This window comes from Bos grunniens, chromosome 3, assembly GCF_055505025.1.
Source record: "Bos grunniens cultivar Pamir isolate PY7600 chromosome 3, Bosgru_T2T1.0, whole genome shotgun sequence".
Taxonomy (NCBI): Eukaryota; Metazoa; Chordata; class Mammalia; order Artiodactyla; family Bovidae; genus Bos; species Bos grunniens.
In genome coordinates this window covers 63532908-63553789 of record NC_141167.1, presented here as the reverse complement: position 1 = coordinate 63553789, position 20882 = coordinate 63532908, and the positions used below count along the sequence as shown (strand labels likewise).

General features: G+C 39.9%; 1 protein-coding gene across 27 annotated transcripts in view; it reads left to right on the top strand.

Annotated features, from left to right (window-relative positions):
- COL24A1 (collagen type XXIV alpha 1 chain) overlaps nt 1–20882 on the top strand; it is a 401096-nt gene that overhangs the window by 12524 nt on the left and 367690 nt on the right. The window lies entirely within an intron of this gene.

Here is a 20882-nt window from a genome sequence, read left to right as displayed (position 1 = left end):
TCATTTTAAGTGGGAGTTATTGGGGGTGGCTAACTGTAACTGAATTACCTTTGCACTTCTTGAAACAACGCAAGCATACGCTAAATGTTCCATCTAGATTTACATCATTAAGAAACAAAATTTTGCATACTAGTGGGCTTGGGATTTCATTTAATTCAAATGGAGAGGTTTGGAAAATAGTTCAAGGTTTTGTTTTTGTTTGGTAGCTAGTTGCTCTGGTAGTATGGTGATAGAGTTTCTGATATCATGTATACCCTAATTTATTCATTTATTAAACAGCATTTAAATAATATTTTCTGTTTACCACATAATATCCTGATTGCCAGTGATTGAAATGTGAAGAAAATAATGCCTTTGGCTCCAAAAAGTGAAAAAAAAATACAAGTGCCTTTGTCAAAGGGTAAAAAAAAGTGCTCACTTGATAGAACCAACTTTTCAATGAGCAAGGAGTTACTTGTCAATTTGGTCAATTTATTGAATAATATTAGAAAGTAAAATAGCTGTAGGTAGAAAGAGAGCACAGAGGGGTGGTACTCCGTTTGACCAAACTGATAGGTGGACAAAGGTAAGTATTCTGTCAAGTAACACAAATATGAATTAAAATGTATCACAGAAGGCATTTTCTAATTGTCTTTTATGGGAAGATCATTAAATCAGGTCGCATGTAACTTCATGAAGTGCTGTTCTTGACCAAGTCATTTGTTACTTTAGTTTGCTAAACTAAGAGGGAAAGTTTGAAGGCAGGAGGAGAAGGGGACAACTGAGGATGAGATGGTTGGATGGCATAACCAACTCGATGGACATGAGTTTGAACAAGCTCTGGGAGTTGGTGATGGACAGGGAAGCCTGGCGTGCTGCAGTCCATGGGGTCGCAAAGATTCGGACACAACTGAGCAACTGAACTGAACTGCAGAGAGAAACTATCTTTCAATTTCTTGTTTTTATTCTATTAGTTTCTGAGAACTTGTTAAGTACCGGTCACTGTGCTAGCAGGATATGTTTTCTTCATCACCACTTCATTGAGGGGTTTTTATAATTATGCCCATGAATTGCTGAGTCCAAGGTTAAGAAGAATAAATAACTACCCTAAGGGTTGCAGGCTAATAATAAATGGGAGAACCAAGATTTGAACTCAGGTACTTAGACTGCAGAGTCTACAGATTGTTTAAAATTAAGCCTCTTGGACAACAGAGAAGATAAGAAAAGGAGAATTGTCATTATTAATATCTATTTCATGTGTTGTCCTTTGCTGGAATTTTATATATGCTATTCTAATCCTCATAATGAACCAGTAGGGTGATTATTATAGATGAAGAAACTGAGGCTCAAGGAAGGTGCTGGCCCAGGCTTATATAGCTAAGACTTGAATTTGGGTCTGTCACATCTGCACCATTCCTGCCCCCTGCTCCAAATAAAAACCAAAACCAAACAAAAAAACGAAAACAAAAACACCTCTTTCCATTATAAATCCTGTTGCTTTACAATTGCCCTCTGTTAATGTTATGAGTTTAATAATGTATAAAATGTGTCATTATCAAAATATTGAAAACCTAAACAAAGAAGGAAAACTGAATATTTATGAATAAATTTTTAAAGATTCAGAACCAGTGAAGGGAGTATATGAAAGAAATATCTTTCTTTTAACCTTAAGGTTTCATTTATAGAATGCAAAATGTGCTGTTTTATTTCAGGGTGAACACCTTTTAAGATTTCACATATCCATAGCATTTTATTTTGAGTTCTCGACAAAAAGAAAAATATTTTAAAAACTTCTTTGATTTTATAAAATTGAATACTTTTGAGCACAAAAATGAAATGAAAATTGTGGTATGTTATCAGAAACTTAGAAGTACTGTTTTCCTAAAATTGTTGTTGTTGAAATAGCATGATACAATGTCTAATCAGGAGGCTAGACAAATATTTTCAGAGAAATTGTGATTTGATAATGATTACAAATATAATTTGTAACCTTAATACTGCTGAATATGTCTCCTTTAGAGAGATGATCCCAAATTAGAGTTTTCAGAAACAAATATCTTTATTGGTGCTTACAATAGTTTCCAAAGCTTAAAGTATCAAAGTATTAGTACAAGTATACAGTTTAAAAATCAAGTTGAGTTGTAAAACATGTAACAGAAAATAATATTCCCTGACCTTATCTAATCCTACAGTCCTTTACCCAAACTCTCTTAGCACTTCTTTGGCTTTACTATCCATAGTTCTTAATAATATGCTTGTATATTATATTGGGAGAAGGCAATGGCACCCCACTCCAGTACTCTTGCCTGGAAAATCTCACGGATGGAGGAGCCTGGTGGGCTGCAGTCCATGGGGTTGCTAAGAGTCGGACACGACTGAGCAACTTCACTTTCACTTTTCACTTTCATGCATTGGAGAAGGAAATGGGAACCCACTCCAGTGTTCTTGCCTGGAGAATCCCAGGGACAGGAGCCTGGTGGGCTGCCACCTATGGGGTCGTGCAGAGTCGGACATGACTGAAGTGACTTAGCAGCATATTATATTGACTTCCTTTTTTGATGATGAGTTTATAACATTTTTATACTATCCCATACTGCCCCCCCCTTCATTGAGTTAGACAAGGCTGTGGCCCATGTGATCAGATTGGTTAGTTTTCTGTGATTGTGGTTTTCATTCTGTCTCCCCTCTGATAGAGAGGGATAAGAGGCTTATGGAAGTTCCTGTTGGGAGAGACTGACTGAGGGGGAAACTGGGTCTTGTTCTGATGTGTGGGGCCCTGCTCAGTAACCCTTTAATCCAATTTTCTATTGATGGGCAGGGCTGTGTTCCCTCCCTGTTATTTGACCTGAGGCCATACTATGTTGAGGTAAGGAAGATAATGGCAACCTCCTTCAAAAGATCCCATGTAGGCACTGCTGCACTCAGTGCCCCAACCCTGCAGTAGGCCACCACTGACCCACGCCTGTACTGGAGCCTCCTGGACACTCACAGGCAAGTCTGAGTCAGTCTCTTCTGGGGTCATTGCTCCTTTCTCCTGGGTCCTGGTGCACACAAGGTTTTGTTTGTACCCTCCAAGAGTCTGTTTCCCCAGTCCTGTGTAAGTTCTGGTGGCTCCATAGTGGGGTTAATGGCGACCTTCTTCCAAGAGGGCTTATGCCATACCCAGGTCTACTGCACCCAGAGCCCCTGCCCCTGCAGCAGTCCACCGTGCCTCTAGAGGAGACACTCAAACATAGTTCTGTCTCAGTCTCTGTGGGGTCTCTGGGTCTTGGTGTGCACAGTTTGTTTGAGCCCTCAGAGTGTCTCTGGCGAGTATGGGGTTTGATTCTAAATGCAATTTCACCCCTCCTACCATCTTGCTCTGACTCCTTTGCCCTTGGATGTGGGTTATCTCCTCAGAGCTGTTCCAGTGCCATGCAGATGCCGCTCCAGCACCTACTGTCTTGCTGGGACTTCTCTGACCTTGGACATGGGGTATCTCCTCAAAGTCATTCCAGGGCCACGTTCCGCTATATAGCTACTAGCAGGCTGCTAATTAGAAAAAGGGAATGTCTCAAAACTCAGAGACTGGTACCAGGCCCCTCACCCACAACATGCATTTTGAGAACATTGGCACAAGGTAAGTTGTCCCGGGAGTACGTCAAGGCTGTATATTGTCACCCTGCTTATTTAACTTTTATGCAGAGTACATTATGAGAAACGCAGGACTGGATGAAGCACAGGGTGGAATCAACATTGCTGGGAGAAATATCAATAACCTCAGATATGCAGATGATACCAAACTTATGGCAGAAAGCAAAGAAGAACTAAAGAGCCTCTTGATGCAAGTGAAAAAGGAGAGTGGAAAAGTTGGCTTAAAGCTCAACATTCAGAAAACAAAGATCATGGCATCCGGTCCCATCACTTCATGGCAAATAGATGGGGAAACAGTGGCTGACTTTACTTTGGGGGGCTCCAAAATCACTGCAGATGGTGACTGAAGCCATGAAATTAAAAGATGCTTGCTCCTTGGAAGAAAAGTTATGACCAACCTAGACAGCATATTAAAAAGTAGAGACATTACTTTGCCAACAAAGCTCTGTCTAGTCAAAGCTATAGTTTTTCCAATAGTCATGTATGGATGTGAGAGTTGGAGTATAAAGAAAGCTGAGCACTGAAGAATTGATGCTTTTGAACTGTGGTGTTGGAGAAGACTCTTGAGAGTCCCTTGGACTGCAAGGAGATCAAACCAGTCCATCATAAAGGAAATCAGTCCTGAATATTCATTGGAAGGACTGATGCTGACTCTGAAACTCCCAATACTTTGGCCACCTGAAGAGGTGACTCATTTGAAAAGACCCTGATGCTGGAAGAGATTGAAGGCAGGAAGAGAAGGGGATGACAGAGGATGAGATGGTTGGATGGCATCACTGACTCAATGGCATGAGTTTGAGTAAACTCTGGGAGTTAGTGATGGACAGGGAAACCTGGCATGCTGCAGTCCATGGGGTTGCAAAGAGTCGGACATGACTGAGAGACTGAACCGAACTGATGCCCCCTCTTCTTCTATCCTCTCGATTTTCTCCTTTCCTCTTTTTTTTTGTTTGCTCTGTGTTCTATGGCACTATCACTAATTCTCAGATATCCCAAAAGAATTTTAAAACTTCTTTGAATTTTTTTTTTAATGCACCAAATACTCTAATAATTTGATTTTTTCCCCCACCCTTGAAGTTATTTCTTCTGGAAACTAAGATTCTGTTGGAATGGATTGAGAGCTGTCTAATTGTAGAATTGATGTCTCTCATCTGTGTTAGATCCAGTGTTTTGGAACTCATTTTCCTTTTTCACTGTCCATTACCTAATTTGAGTGGAGCATATCATCTGGTAGCATCCTGAGAATGTGTACTTAGATGGTATACTCCTTGTAACATTGCATTTCTGATTTTTTTTTTCTTTTTGTATTTCACTCATTTTCTTGAGGGGAGTTTGGGTGGGTATAGAATTTTAGGCCGTAAATAGTTGTCGGTCAGAATTTTAAACTATTTTTTGCATCTATTGTCTTCTGGCTTGCAGTTAAGAAATCTGATGTTTTACTAACTCTTGATTCTTTATATGTTACCTTTTAATTTTCCACTTTAAACCTTAGGATCATGTTTATCCCCAATATTTTGCAATTTTGCAATAATGTGTTTTGGTACAGGTCTTTTTTCAATATATTCTGATGGGTAGTCATTAGGCCTTTTCAATGTAATAGAAACATCTTTCATTTTCTGGGAATTTTCCTATCTTAGTTTTGTCTGTCTGACATATTTATTTCTTCTTTCTGCAAGTTCTGTTGGTCAGATATTGATCTCCTGGATTGAGTGCCTTATTTTTATTTATTTAGCTCTGATTTTCCATTTTTGTTTTCTTTCCATTTTATATCAGATTTTCATTAGTCACTATTCTCAAATATTAAAATTTTTTTTTACTAATGCTGTATTTAAATTTTTAAGAGATTTCTCACTCTGATTGTGCCTTAAATTTTGTTCTTATTTCTTTGATGCAATATCTACTCAGCTCTCCAAAGATAAAAATAATTTTTTTGAAGTTTTGTTCTGCTCCCTGTATTATCTTTGTTTCCCACAAGTTTTGGTTTTCTTTAATCTGTCTTTTATGTTGGAAAAGTTCTTAAGTCTCTAGTACTTGTGTTTTAATTTAAAAGCAAGGCAATAAAAATATGCTTGGAAACTCATTTTCATGGGTGGGCTTTTTAACTGGCGTATTTTATCTAGAGCATGAAAAATTAGGAGCTTTGCTGGCCATCTTGTTGTTGGACTGCAAATGTCTAAGGCTATCTATCCAGTTTGTTCACAGAAGAATCCTCCAATTTCTTACTTGTAGAATATAATCCTGGTTGCCACTGTTATTGGAGATAAAAGATATAAAGAGGTTCTTATGAGGGGAAAAAGGTGTGGTCTCACCATTTAGTATGTAGATTTTTACTGAATTCACTTGTTCCCATTATGGCACTTCTCTTCCATCTTCCGCTAGGATTTATTCAGTGTTTCTCTAGTACATAAGTAAGCTTTAATCTTCAATTTTACTCTCAAAGCTTCTTATACAGACTCTCAAGCCCTCCCTCTCCCACATATGATGCCTTATGCTTCTCTCCTGAATTCAGTGATTTGGTGCATTTGGTTCTTGAGCTTTGTCAGGACTTTGCCTTGTGAACTGGCCTGCCTATTATTATTTCTTGCTTCTGCAAGCCCTTAGTGTTCAGTTTTCTCAGCTCTGCTAATTCCTTCCTCTGTTTTTCATTTTTCAAAAATTTGTTGATGTCTCTTATCTGCTGTTGTCTCTTCTACCCTTTCACTTTGCCTATATGGTTTTAAACCACATTTTCTTATTCTCATTTAGTGAAATTTTAAGACTGAGCAGAGATAAGCATCTGTTATTTTCCATATTTTGTTATTCATTTAAATTTTAGCACAGCTAAGCCCATTAAGGTATTATATTAATCAACATAAATCATTTGTTTTATAACCACAGTTTTGGTATAACCAAATGAAAAAATGATTCTATTATACTTCAAAAGAAGATTATTTAAGGTTGAGTCTCCTGAGAATTTGGCAGATAATGGTCCCTTTTCTTACATAATACAGTCTACTTTGCTTATGCTGTTGGTGGGTTGGTGGCCAGGGAGATAAGCATAGTTGTAACACCTCTACATACTACCTTACACCATATGACATGTAAACTAATTGTCAGTATACACGGCATTCTCCAGTTCCTGATTGCTTGGTGTGCAAACCACATGTGTAGAAATATGTGTAAAATATTTGTCTCCAAAAGATATTTTCTGTGGAAGTATTAACCCAAAATGTGTGTGTAGGAAGCAGCTCATTCAGGTTGCAGTAACTCCAAGTATTTTCTGTGAAAACCCCCACACTTCACCAAAAATGTTTCACATAGGTTAAAGCTTCATTGCTCATTTTATAAATTGCTGTTGTTGCTGTTTAGTCACAAAATCACGTCTGACTCTTTGCAACCCCAAGGACTGTAACCCACCAGGCTCCTCTGTCCATGGAATTCTCCAGGCAAGAATACTGGAGTGTGCTGGGCCGCCCCCTTCTCCAGGGGATCTTCCTGACCCAGGGATTGAACCCAGGTCTCCCGCATTGAAGGCAGACTCTGTACCACTAGTCCACCAGGGAAGCCTGATTTTATAAATAAGTTGCTTTTATTTCTTTACCCAAAATAGGTGTATTTGTATTAAGAATACTTTTTAAAGTCACATTTCCTTTCGAACATACCCAGTGATTGTGGTGCAGGCGTTCTGGAATCAGCAGCCTGGGTTTGTGCCCAGGTTCTAGTGCCTATCAGTTATATGACCTGGAGCAAGCTTCTTACATACTTTGAGCCTCGATTTCAGGACTTCAAAATGAAGATGGTAATAATTCTTACTATGTAAGAAGAAGGTCATTGTGTGGATAAAATGAGATAACACATGTAAAGTGCTTAGTGCGTGCTGCTGCTGCTGCTAAGTCGCTTCAGTCATGTCCGACTCATATGAGTATATGATAAATTCAGTAGGAAAAAAATACTCTGAACAACTTCCTTTTTCCATACACCAATAGTATGAAAATATTAAAATAGTTGGTTTTAAACAACTTCTTTAGCTCCTTAACTCAGTGAGCTGGAATCCAGGAAGCCTATTGTGAAAGTTAAGTTTTATATGGGGCAAAATGAGGACTGTAGTCTGGGAGAGACAGCATTTAGACAGCTCTGAGGAACTGCTGCAAAAGAGACGGGAGGAATGTCAGTTCAGTTCAGTCGCTCAGTCATGTCCCACTCTTTGCAACCCCATGAGCTGCAGCATGCCAGGCCTCCCTGTCCAACACCAACTCCTGGAGCCTACCCAAACTCATGTCCATTGAGTCATTGATGCCATCCAACCATTTCATCCTCTGTCGCCCCCTTCTCCTCCTGCCCTCAATCTTTCCCAGCATCAGGGTCTTTTCAAATGAGTCAGCTCTTCGCATGAGGTAGCCAAACTCTTGGAGTTTCAGCTTCAACATCAGACCTTCCAATGAACACCCAGGACTGATCTCCTATAGGATGGACTGGTTGGATCTCTTTGCAGTCCAAGGGACTCTCAATAGTCGTCTCCAACACCACAGTTCAAAAGCATCAATTCTTTGTCACTCAGCTTTCTTTATAGTCTAACTCTCACATCCGTACATGATATATACATAATTTTGATGAAGGGGAAATACATGCAGTCAAGCATATATTTTTTTTGCAGAAGGCTTCTGCTAATCACGAACAGTTGTTACCATGAAAGACTTTACTGCTCTTTTAGACATGAGGAGATACAAGAATGTGGCTCATAAAATCGGCTTCTGAAAATATCTAGCTATCTGATGACCTGTTCTGCCAGTTTCTCTCAGAGCACAAAATGGCTCATTTTTGCTCTCCATCCTGAATTCCTTTCAGAGGGTGTTGAAGATCAGCAACTATAGCAGAACATGGTTAAATCCTTGTAGAGGTAGATGGCAAGTGCCCATGGAAAGTGTCAATTTGTAGTTGCACTATCTTTGGGTCTTAATTCTGGCAAGACGATTTGGCTGAAATTATACAGAACAGTAGAAAGTGGGTAGTGGGCACTTATCTAGTTAATCTAGTCAATTTGGATAATTTGCCAAGGAAAAGTACATTAAGGCCTGTATGATCTTTCTGATTTACAACTCTGATTTTATTTTAGACCATCATTTTATTTTTTCATTCCTACAGACTAAAAAAATATAGCTTTGGGGACTTAATTGACCAAGATATATGAAAATTTTAAACAGTTTGAACTTGTCAAAATTAAGTGCTTTCCTGGTGACCCAGTCGGTAAAGAATCTGCCTGTTATGTGGGAGGCAGGGGTTGGATCACTGGGTTAGAAAGGTCCCCTGGAAAAGGAAATGGCAAATCTGCTCCAACATTCTTGCCTAGAAAATTCCATGGACAGAGGAGCCTGATGGACTGTAGTCCATGGGGTCATGAAGAGTCAGACACAACTGAGCAACTAACACAAGTGCTATTTTATATTAATTAAGTTATTTAATAATGAGCAAATACTGTAATTTATTACACTCCGTTAAATGAAATTACTCATAACTTATTACCTGAAAGTTGATAAATTTCATTTAAATCTTTTGAATTACCAACTTCTAAGAGGTGTAAGAATTTTTACATTTTGGAAGATAAACATGATACTCTCCTTGTTCCTCCAGTTCGTGATAGAATATTGTTGAATGTTGACAGGTAAAATGGATCTTTGGCTCTTGTATACTTGAGATGTAAGCTGTGGCTTCAATCCCTGGGTTGGGAAGATCCCCTGGAGGAGGGCATGGCAACCCACTCCAGTTTTCTTGCATGGAGAATCCTATGGACAGAGGAGCCTGATGGGCTATGATCCATAAGGTCACAAAAAGTTAGAGGCGACCGAAGTGACTTAGCACAGCACAGGATTTGAGGAAACAAGTATAGACATTGACTCTCCTTGTCTGTTGGTTTAGACATTATTTTATACACCATAGTGTCAATTATATAGCCACTGGAGTGAGTTATGTGCTTGGGTATGAGTCATAGTTTTAGCATCTACAGGGATGCCATTTCTCCTTTTTTTCTCCCTCCCACCACTTCCTGTCTATCTCTCTTTTCATCTCTCCCTCATCTTCCCTCTGCCCATAATTCTTTTCTCCTAACTAGTGATAATATCAATACTGCTTATTATACAGGTTTCAAATGAAAGGCAAGTAAGGTTGAAATGTCTGTGTTTATATCTGGCATTAGCCTTGCATACTTAGAGGACTGATTTTTATTCAGTTCAGTTCAGTTGCTCAGTTGTGTCCAACTCTGTGCGACCCCATGGACTGCAGCACACCAGGCTTCCATGTCCATCACCAACTCCCTGAGCTTACTCAAACTCATGTCCATCAAGTTGGTGATGCCATCTAACCATCTTATCCTCTGTCGTTCCCTTCTCCTCCCACCTTCAATCTTTCTCAGCATCAGGGTCTTTTTCATGAGTCAGTTCTTCACATCAGGAGGGCAAAGTATTGGAGTTTCAGAGTCAGCATCAGTCCTTCCAATGAATATTCAGGACTGATTTCCTTTAGGATGGACTGGTTTGATCTCCTTGCAGTCCAAGGGACTCTCAAGAGTCTTCTCCAACACCACAGTTCAAAAGCATCAATTCTTCAGTGCTCAGCTTTTTTATAGTCCAACTCTCACATCCATACATGACTCCTGGAAAAGTGATAGCTTTGACTAGCCAGACCTTTGTTGGCAAAGTAATGTCTCTGCTTTTTAATATGCTGTCTAGGTTGGTCATAACGTTTCTTCCAAGGAGCAAGCATCTTTCAATTTCATGGCTGAAGTCACGATCTGCAGTGATTTTGGAGCCCCCCCAAATAAAGCCTGTCCTGTTTCCATTGCTTCCCCATCTGTTGCCATGAAGTGATGGGACTAGATGCCATGATCTTCGTTTTCTGAATGTTGAGTTTTAAGCCAATTTTTCACTCTCCTCTTTGACCTTCTTCAAGAGGCTCTTTAGTTCTTCTTCGCTTTCTGCCATAAAGGTGGGGTCATCTGCATATCTGAGGTTTTTTATATTTCTCCTGGCAATCTTGATTGCAGCTTGTGCTTCATCTAGCCCAGTATTTCGCATGATGTACTCTGCGTATAAATAAGCAGGGTGACAATATACAGCCTTGATATACTCCTTTCCCAATTTGGAACCCGCTCATTGTTCCACATCTCGTTCTACCTGTTGCTTCTTGACCTGCATACAGATTTCTCAGGAGGCAGGTCAGGTGGTCTGGTATTCTCATCTTTTTCATAATTTTCCACAGTTTGGTGTGATCCAAACAGTCAAAGGCTTTGGCATAGCCAGTAAAGCAGAAGTAAATGTTTTTCTGGAACTCTCTTGCTTTTTTGATGATCCAGTAGATGTTGGCAATTTTATCTCTGGTTCTTCTGCCTTTTCTAAAACCAGCTTGAACATCTGGAAGTTCACGATTCACGTATTGCTGAAGCCTGGCATGGAGAATTTTAAGCATTACTTTACTAGCGCTGAGATGAGTGCAACTGTGTGATAGTTTCAGCATTCTTAGGCATTGCCTTTCTCTGGAATTGTAATGAAAACTGACCTTTTCTAGTCCAGTGGCCACTGTTATGTTTTCCAAATTTGCTGGCATATTGCGTGCATCACATTCACAGCATCATCTTTCAGGATTTGAAAGAGCTCAACAGGAATTCCATCACCTCCACTAACTTTGTTTGTAGTGATGCTTCCTAAGGCCCATTTGACTTCACATTCCAGGATGACTGGCTCTGGGTTGGTGATCACACCATCATGGTTTCTGGGTCATGAAGATCTTTTTTGTATAGTTCTTCTGTGTATTCTTGCCACCTCTTCTTAATATCTCCTGCTTCTGTTAGGCCCATACCATTTCTGTCCTTTATTGCGCCCATCAGGAGAAGGCAATGGCACCCCACTCCAGCACTCTTGCCTGGAAAATCCCATGGACGGAGGAGCCTAGTAGGCTGCAGACCATGGGGTTGCGACTTCACTTTCACTCTTCCCTTTCATGCATTGGAGAAGGAAATGGCAACCCACTCCAGTGTTCTTGCCTGGAGAATCCCAGGGACGGCAGGACCTGGTGGGCTGCCGTCTATGGGGTTGCACAGAGTTGGACACGACTGAAGCGACTTAGCAGCAGCAGCAGCAGCAGCAGCAGCAGCAGCATTGTGCCCATCTTTGCATGAATGTTCCCTTGGTATCTCTAATTTTCTTGAAGAGATCTCTAATCTTTCCCATTCTATTGTTTTCCTCTATTTCTTTGCACTGATCACTTATTTTTCTTTCTTATTTCTCCTTGCTATTCTGTGGAACTCTGCATTCAAATGGGTATATCTTTCCTTTTCTTCTTTGCTTTTCGCTTCCCTTCTTTTCACAGCTATTTGTGAGGGCTCCTCAGATAGCAGTTTTGCTTTTTTGCATTTCTTTTTCTTAGAGATGGTCTTGATTCCTGTCTCCTATACAGTGTCACGAACCTCTGTCCATAGTTCATCAGGCACTCTATCAGATCAAGTCCCTTAAATATATTTTTCACTTCCACTGTATAGTCATAAGGGATTTGATTTAGGTCATTCCTGAATGGTCTAGTGGTTTTCTCCTCTTTCTTCAATTTCAGTCTGAATTTGGCAATAAATGAACATAGAACAACAGACTGGTTCCAAATAGGAAAAGGAGTATGTCAAGGCTGTATATTGTCACCCTGCTTATTTAACTTATATGCAGAGTACATCATGAGAAATGCTGGGCTGGAAGAAGCACAGGCTGGAGTCAAGATTGCTGGGAGAAATATCAATAACCTCAGATACGCTGATGATACCACACTTATGGCAGAAAGTAAAGAAGAACTAAAGAGCCTTTGATGAAAATGAAAAAGGAGAGTGAAAAATTTGGCTTAAAGTTCAACATTTAGAAAACGAAGATCATGGCATCTAGTCCTATCACTTCATGGGAAATAGATGTGGAAACAGTGTCAGACTTTATTTTTTTGGGCTCCAAAATCACTGCAGATGGAGATTGAAGCCATGAAATTAAAAGACTCTTACTCCTTGGAAGTAAAGTTAGACCAACCTACTGCTGCTACTGCTCCTAAGTCGATTCAGTCATGTCCGACTCTGTGCAACCCCATAGACAGCAGCCCACCGGGCTCTGCTGTCCCTGGGATTCTCCAAGCAAGAACACTGGGGTGAGTTTCCATTTCCTTCTCCAATGCATGAAAGTGAAAAGTGAAAGTGAAGTTGCTCAGTCGTGTCTGACTCTTCGTGACCCCATGGACTGCAGCCTACCAGGTCTTCTGTCCATGGGATTTTCCAGGCAAGAGTACTGGAGTGGGGTGCCATTGCCTTTTCCTGACCAACATAGACAGTGTATTAAAAAGCAGAGACATTGCTTTGTCAACAAAGGTCCATCTAATCAAGACTATGGTTTTTCCAGTGGTCATATATGGATGTCAGAGTTAGACTATAAAGAAAGCTGAGCACAGAAGAATTGATGCTTTTGAACTGTGGTGTTGGAGAAGACTCTTGAGAGTTCTTGGCCTGCAAGGAGATCCAATCAGTCCATCCTAAAGGAAATCAGTCCTGTGTATTCGTTGGAAGGACTGATACTGGAGCTGAAACTCCAATACTTTAGCCACCTGATGCAAAGAGCTGACTCATTTGAAAAGACCCTGATGCCGGGAAAGATTGAAGGCAGGAGAAGAAGGGGACGACAGAGGATGAGATGGTTGGATGGCATCACCCAATTATGGACATGGGTTTGGTTGGCTCAGGGAGTTGGTGATGGACAGGGAGGCCTGGCGTGCTGTGGTTCATGGGGTCACAAGGAGTTGGACACGACTGAGCAACTGTACTGAACTGATTGCATTTCAGACTCTTTTGTTGACTATGATGGCTACTCCATTTTTTCTAAGGGATTCTTGATTCTTGCCCACAGTGGTAGATATAATAGTTATCTGAGTTAAATTCACCCATTCCAGTCCATTTTATTTCACTGATTCCTGAAATGTCGATGTTCACTCTTGTCATCTCCTGTTGGACCACTTCCAATTTGCCTTGATTCATGGACCTGACATTCCAGGTTCCTATGCAATATTGCTCTTTACAGCATCTGACTTTACTTCCATCACCAGTAACATCCACAACTGGGTGTTGTTTTTGGTGTGGCTCCATCTCTTCATTCTTTCTGGAGTTATTTCTCCACTGATCCCCAGTAGCGTATTGGGCCCCTACCTACCTGGCGAGTTCATCTTTCAGTGTCCTATCTTTTTGCCTTTTCATACTGTTCATGGGGTTCTCAAGGCAAGAATACTAAAGTGGTTTGACATTCCTTCTCCATTGGACTATATTTTGTCAGAATTCTCCACCATGAGAAAGGATGTATTTGTCATTATGCAAATCTATGCTCATACATACACATATGAGTTGTTTCTCACTCTTTGTGACCCCATGGACTATAATCCTCCAGGCTCCTCTGTCCATGGAGTTTTCCAGGCAAGAATACTGCAGTTGGTTGCCATTTCCTACTACAGAGGATCTTCCTGACCTAGAGATCAAACCACATCTCTTGTGTCTCCTGTGTTGGCAAGTGGGTTCTTTGCCACTAGCAGTGCTTGTGAAGCCCCCTATTTGTCATTCAGTTCAGTTCAGTCACTCAGTCATGTAAAACTCTTTGCGACCCCATGAATCACAGCACGCCAGGCCTCCCTGTCCATCACCAACTCCCGGAGTTCACTCAAACTCGCGTCCATCGAGTCGGTGATGCCATCCAGCCATCTCATCCTCTGTCGTCCCCTTCTCCTCCTGCCCCCAATCCCTCCCAGCATCAGAGTCTTTTCCAATGAGTCAGCTCTTCGCATGAGGTGGCCAAAGTACTGGAGTTTCAGCTTTAGCATCATTCCTTCCAAAGAAATCCCAGGGCTGATCTCGTTTAGAATGGACTGGTTGGATCTCCTTGCAGTCCAAGGGACTCTCAAGAGTCTTCTCCAACACCACAGTTCAAAAGCATCAATTCTTTGGTGCTCAGCCTTCTTCACAGTCCAACTCTCGCATCCATACATGACCACTGGAAAAACCATAGCCTTGACTAGATGAACCTTTGTTGGCACAGTAATGTGTCTGCTTTTGAATATGCTATCTGGTTGGTCATAACTTTTATTCCAAGGAGTAAGCGTCTTTTAATTTCATGGGTGCAATCACCATCTGCAGTGATTTTGGAGTCCCCCAAAATAAAGTCTGACACTGTTTCCACTGTTTCCCCATCTATTTGCCATGAAGTGATGGGACCAGATGCCATGATCTTCATTTTCTGAATGTTGAGCTTTAAGCCAAGTTTTTCATTCTCCTCTTTCCTCTTCTCCTTAACTTTCACTCTGTCATTCTCCTCTTGCCATAAGGGTGGTGTCATCTGCATATCTGAGGTTATTGATATTTCTCCCGGCAATCTTGACTCCAGCCTGTGCTTCTTCCAGCCCAGCATTTCTCATGATGTACTCTGCATAAAAGTTAAATAAGCAGGGTGACAATATACAGCCTTGACATACTCCTTTTCCTATTTGGAACCAGTCTTTTGTTCATGTCCAGTTCTAACTATTGCTTATTGACCTGCATATAGGTTTCTCAAGAGGCAAGTCAGGTGGTCTGGTATTCCCAGCTCTTTCAGAATTTTCCACAGTTTAATGTGGTCCACACAGTCAAAGGCTTTGGCATAGTCAATAAAGCAGAAATAGATGTTTTTCTGAAACTCTCTTGCTTTTTCCATGATCCAGCGGATGTTGGCAATTTGATCTCTGGTTCCTCTGCCTTTTCTAAAACCAGCTTGAACATCAGGAAGTTCACGGTTCATGTATTGCTGAAGCCTGGCTTGGAGAATTTTGAGCATTACTTTACTAGCATGTGAGATGAGTGTAATTGTACAGTAGTTTGAGCATTCTTTGGCATTGCCTTTCTTTGGGATTGGAATGAAAACTGACCTTTTCCAGTCCTGCGGCCACTCTGAGTTTTCCAAATTTGCTGGCATATTGAGTGCAGCACTTTCATAGCGTCATCTTTCAGGATTTGAAAGAGCTCAACTGGAATTCCATCACCTCCACTAGCTTTGTCCGTAGTGATGCTTTCTAAGGCCCACTTGACTTCACATTCCAGGATGTCTGGCTCGAGGTGAGTGATCATACCATCATGATTATCTTGGTCATGAAGATCTTTTTTGTACAGTTTTCTGTGTATTCTTGCCACCTCTTCTTAATATCTTCTATTGTCATTAGTTTGTAACAAAACAACAACAAACCAAAAATTGCACTGATGCCTAAAGAGGAGGTATCACCTGAACTGTCTTGTCAGATGAGTAAATTTGGCATGAAGGGACATTCTCTTCAAGACTCTGAAAGAATGAGTTTTTGTAAGCTTTGATATAGCAAAAAATTAAAGGAAAGTTAAATGTCAAGGGTAGAAAATATAGAATGAGAAGATAAATCATTGAGAAAAAAATGCATAAATTAGTACAAATTAGGGGGCAGTTGCAAAGACCACACTTCCTTTGACACCAACTGCAAATTTGAGGATCCCAAAGACAGCTTTCAGGCTCAGCAATGCTCTAGAAGGATTCACAGAACTCAGGAAATCTGTTATACTCTCAGGTATAGTAGATGTCAGCAAAAGGATACAGATTAAAGCAATCTAGAAAAGATACTCAGAAGAATCTAGGAAAGTCCCATATGTGGTGTGTCCAGTTATCCATTCCTAGTAGAATCATGGTAGTACCAACCTCCCCAGCAATAATATGTAGTAATATGCACAGAATATTGCCAAATGATAAAGCTTGCTAGGAAGGTATGAGATGTGAGATTAGAAATGTAGGCAGGAGGTTACATCATTAAGGGCCTGAGGGCTGAACTAAGATGAATGAGTTTTGTACTAAAAGCTACAAGGACTGCTGATGTATTATAGGAAGGAGTGTCATGAACTAATCTTCGTTTTGTTCTGTACTTTACCAAGCTTTCTGTGGTAGCAGTGTGGATGAGGGATGGGACAAGGAATGTCATACAAGACCAGCTGAGCCACAAGAGAAGTCTAGGAATACTGGAGTAGGTAGCCTATTCCTTTTCCAGGGGATCATTCCAACCCAGAAATTGAACTGGGGTCTGCTGCATTGCAGTTGGATTCTTTACCAACTGAGCTATGAGGGAAGACCTAGAAATCTGTTAGGAGGCTAATATTAAAATCTGGCTAAGTAAAGAGAACTCAGCTAAGGGTTGTGTTGGACATGGTAACTGAATACAAAATGGGTGGGAAGAGAAGTAAAAGATAATTACCAGGTTTCTGGGACAGATGATTGGGTTGATTAATTCATTCAAGCAATACTGTGGACCTACTTTGTTTTAGTCATTGTCCTAAATGTTGGAATATTATGATAAAACAATATGAAGTTCTTCTCTTACATATTTACATTTCAACCAGAGAGCCAAGTAATAGGCAAGTTTATATACATATGTATTTTCTCCTAAATTTGCAGTATTACAAAGAAATAATAAAGCTCAATGAGACAGTAGAGTTAGTGACTGGGGCAAGGAGGATGACTATTTTATAGTTTATGTAATGTGGCTAGGGAAAGCCTCTCTGAACAGGTCGTATTTGAGTGTACATCAGAATGAATTAAGGGTTTAGAGCATTCTAGGGAAAGAGAAAAATGAATGCAAATACTGTGAGTTAAAAATGAATTTAGTGGTTTTAAGCCATAAGAATAGACCGGCATGCTGGAGCAGAGGTGGGATGCAATGAAAGGACAGATGAGATAGGCAAGAAGTGAGCTGTTGACATAGGTTTCATGCATCGTGTCAAAGTTTGGATTGCATTTTTAGTGTGGTGGGAAGCCATTGAAGAATTTTGCTCAGGAGAATACCATGATATAATTTGCACTATAAAAACATTACTCAGACTGCTGGTGTGGTACGGTAGTGGGGATCTTCACTGAGAAAGACGCTAATGTAAGAAGAACAGATGTGGGGGGAAATGCATTGAGTTAGAAGTGCTAGTGGGATAGCTAGTCTCTAGTGGATAAATTGAATGGGTAATTAGTTATTCAAACCTCAGAAGAGAATTTTGTGAGTCAGCATATGTGGTTACTGAAACCATGGTTTAGATGAAGTCATTATGTTTGATGTTTACAGTAAAAAGAGCAAAGCGTAGTCTTGGCAACACCATAATGTATTTTCTATTTAAGCAAATCGGTGGAGATACAATCAGTTTTGCCACTGGGCCACCACCTACACATTCCTGAAAGTTGTCATGCTAAAAGATTGGCTCCAGAGGACTGCCTGCATTCAAATTCTGCCTCTGAACTTCCTAGTTGGATGACCTTGGGAAAATTATTTAAATTCTCTGTGACTTGTTTTTATAGCTCTCAGATGGATTAACAGTAGCACATACTTCATTATGTTACATGAATTACCTGGCTTAATATAGTAAAATTCTTAACATGGTTCTTGGTACATAGAAACAATTTAATTAATGCTGCTATTTTTAGTCTTTAAAAAATTTACACCATCTAATGAAGTGCCTGATTGATAATAAGTATTCTTTAAATGGTAACTAGTTTCCTAAGTGACACAAACTCGATTGATTGCCTGGTTAGAGTTAACTCATGAAATTAGTAACTTATAGACAACTGAGATTTTTTCTTGCTCTATTCACCAGTACCAATTATCTAAATTTAAAATTGCAATTTGGTGGTATCTAGGGCGAGATATTAATGTAAGGCTTAATTTAATGTAAATTAAATTAAGGCTTAAATTAGTGTAAAAAGTCTGTCCTGTGATAGAAATCTTTTTCTTTTTCTTCCTGTTCTCTCCACCCCTCTTGTCTGTGACTTTTTATCCTTAACAATTCTCTGCAAGCATGCCTCATTTTATTACACTTGGCTTTATCACATTTCTCGATATTGTGTATTTTACAAGGTGGACATTTGTGGCAGCCTTATTTTGATCATGTCTGTCCAGTGCTGTTTTTCCAGCAGCATTTGTTCGCTTTATACCTCTGTGTCACTTCTGGGTAATTCTTGCATATTTCAAACTTTTTCATTTTTATATTTATTATTATGATCTGTGATCAGTGTTTCTGGTACTGTTGCAAAAAGATTCCAACTTGCTGAAGGCTCAGATGGTGGTTAGCACTTTTAGCAATAAAGTAGTATTTAATTAAAGTATGTACATTATTTTTTAGACATAATGCTGTTGCATACTAAATAGACTACAGTATAGTATAACCATAAATTATTATACACTGGGAAACTAAGCAATTTGTGTAACTCACTTTATTCCAATATTGACTTTATTGTGGTAGTTTGTAACAGAGCCTGCAATATCTCTGAGATATTTCTATATGCTCTCTTTAGTCATCTACTCAAAACATTAGCTAAACATTCACGGTGAGATGAGAATGGTTAAAACTAGAATAATAATTAGAGTTCACATCAGGTACCAACTCTGGTCGCTACCTAGAGACTGTTCTCCACTCAGTTTTCTGTTGGGGAAATAATCCTGCCATGCTTAGTGCAGCTTTCCAAGGGCAACGAGGTGGTGTGGAGGACCCGGTGGCTAGAAGGCACCGCGGAAGGCAGACGCGGAAGATGGTAGACTTCGAAGTCAGTCTGATTGTGCTCAAATTCATTTCTACCTTTTATCAACTGTGTGTTTTTGACCAAGTTACTTAATCTCTCTGGACCTCATATTCTTCATCTATGAGATGAGTATTGACTTTAATATAAACTTAAAGCTATAAGATACTTTCTTTTTTCTGTTTCTGGATAACATACAAATGAAATAAGGTTAATGAAATAGTAAAGGAACCCAAAGACTTCATTTCCAGTAAAACTGGGTACTGATATAATCTTTAAACTCCCCAGTTCTGCTGAGAAAAGCAGATGCTCTGTGGAGGGAAGTCAATAGAAAGATTTCAGAAAGCAACAGCAAAAGCCAACTTCCAGAAAGTGAGGAGCACACCCTGAAGTACTTAACCTTTGAAAGTGAAAGTGTTAGTTGCTCATTCATGTCCAACTCTTTGCAACCCCATGGACTGTAGCCCGCCACGCTCCTCTGTCCATGGAGTTCTCCAGGCAAGAATACTGGAGTGAGTAGCCATTCTTCTCTCCAGGGATCTTCCTAACCCAGGCATCAAACCTGGGTCTCCTGCATTGCAGGCAGATTCTTTACCTTCTGAGTCGCCAAGGAAGCCCCATTGTATCTAACAAGTGCCACAGGATCTGGGGAGAACCAAAGCTACCCAGAGGGAAGTACAAGAAAGAAGCACAGGTAATAGCTAATGGCTCAGCGGGGACAGATCTCAAAAAAATGTAAAAAATCTACTTCCTAACGTGAAGGATTCATTCTGAAGTGTATGCCAGTGGGAATGATTATAGGGAAGGAGAGAGGAGTTGTGCACAGAGCTGGGTGTAGTCCTCCTGGACTAGCTTTGGTTCAGAGAAAGTGGGGCTGTATCAAGGAGCCATTTGAGAAGGAAACTCCAGTAATGCTGAAACAAAACCTCTGCTTTTGAGATTTGGCAGGAATGTCTCTCCATTTTCTCCCAGCATCCTTCTAAAAATTGCTTGGAGGTGAGACCATAAGAAACTAAAATAGAAAAACACAACAAGCTAAAATGTAGGGGAAAACAGCAAAAATGAGAACATGCACACAGAAAAACAATCCCTTCTATGTGAGGAAGATCATAAAGCAGAAATAGAAGAGCTCAGGAAAAGGAAGAGACTAAGATATTAAAAGGATATGAACTGTAAGCTTGTAGAACTCAAAGGAAGTAGTAAGGGAAAAAACCCTTTTACAAATCAAAATGAAATTGGAACACAAAGAGATTAGACATTATAGGAAGGACAAGATATGAGAAAATCAAACAAATGGAACTGAAGATAACATTTACAGAGAAATGACATAGAGGACAGCAATGGAGATTCAGCATGTTTATAATAGGAATTTTTGAAGGAGAAAATCGAAACTATAAAATACAACAAACACTCAAGAGAGTTTAAGCTTCACGAGAACTTAGCAGTTAACAAAAAAAAAAGAAAAAAGAAAACAGGGAAAAGAATCTCTACAACAAATGGGCATACTATGTGCCAGACAAAGTTATCCAGAATGATCAATATGAAGCCATATCCTAATAAAAAGTCACTGTACTTTGAAGATAAAGAACATAACACATCTTTGGAGTATGCTAGTTTAAAAAAAAAAAATGAATCACTTAGAAGGAGAAAAATGTTAGCTGGCTTCAGATTTTTTGACCCTAACATCAACACCTAAGGCCGGTGGAA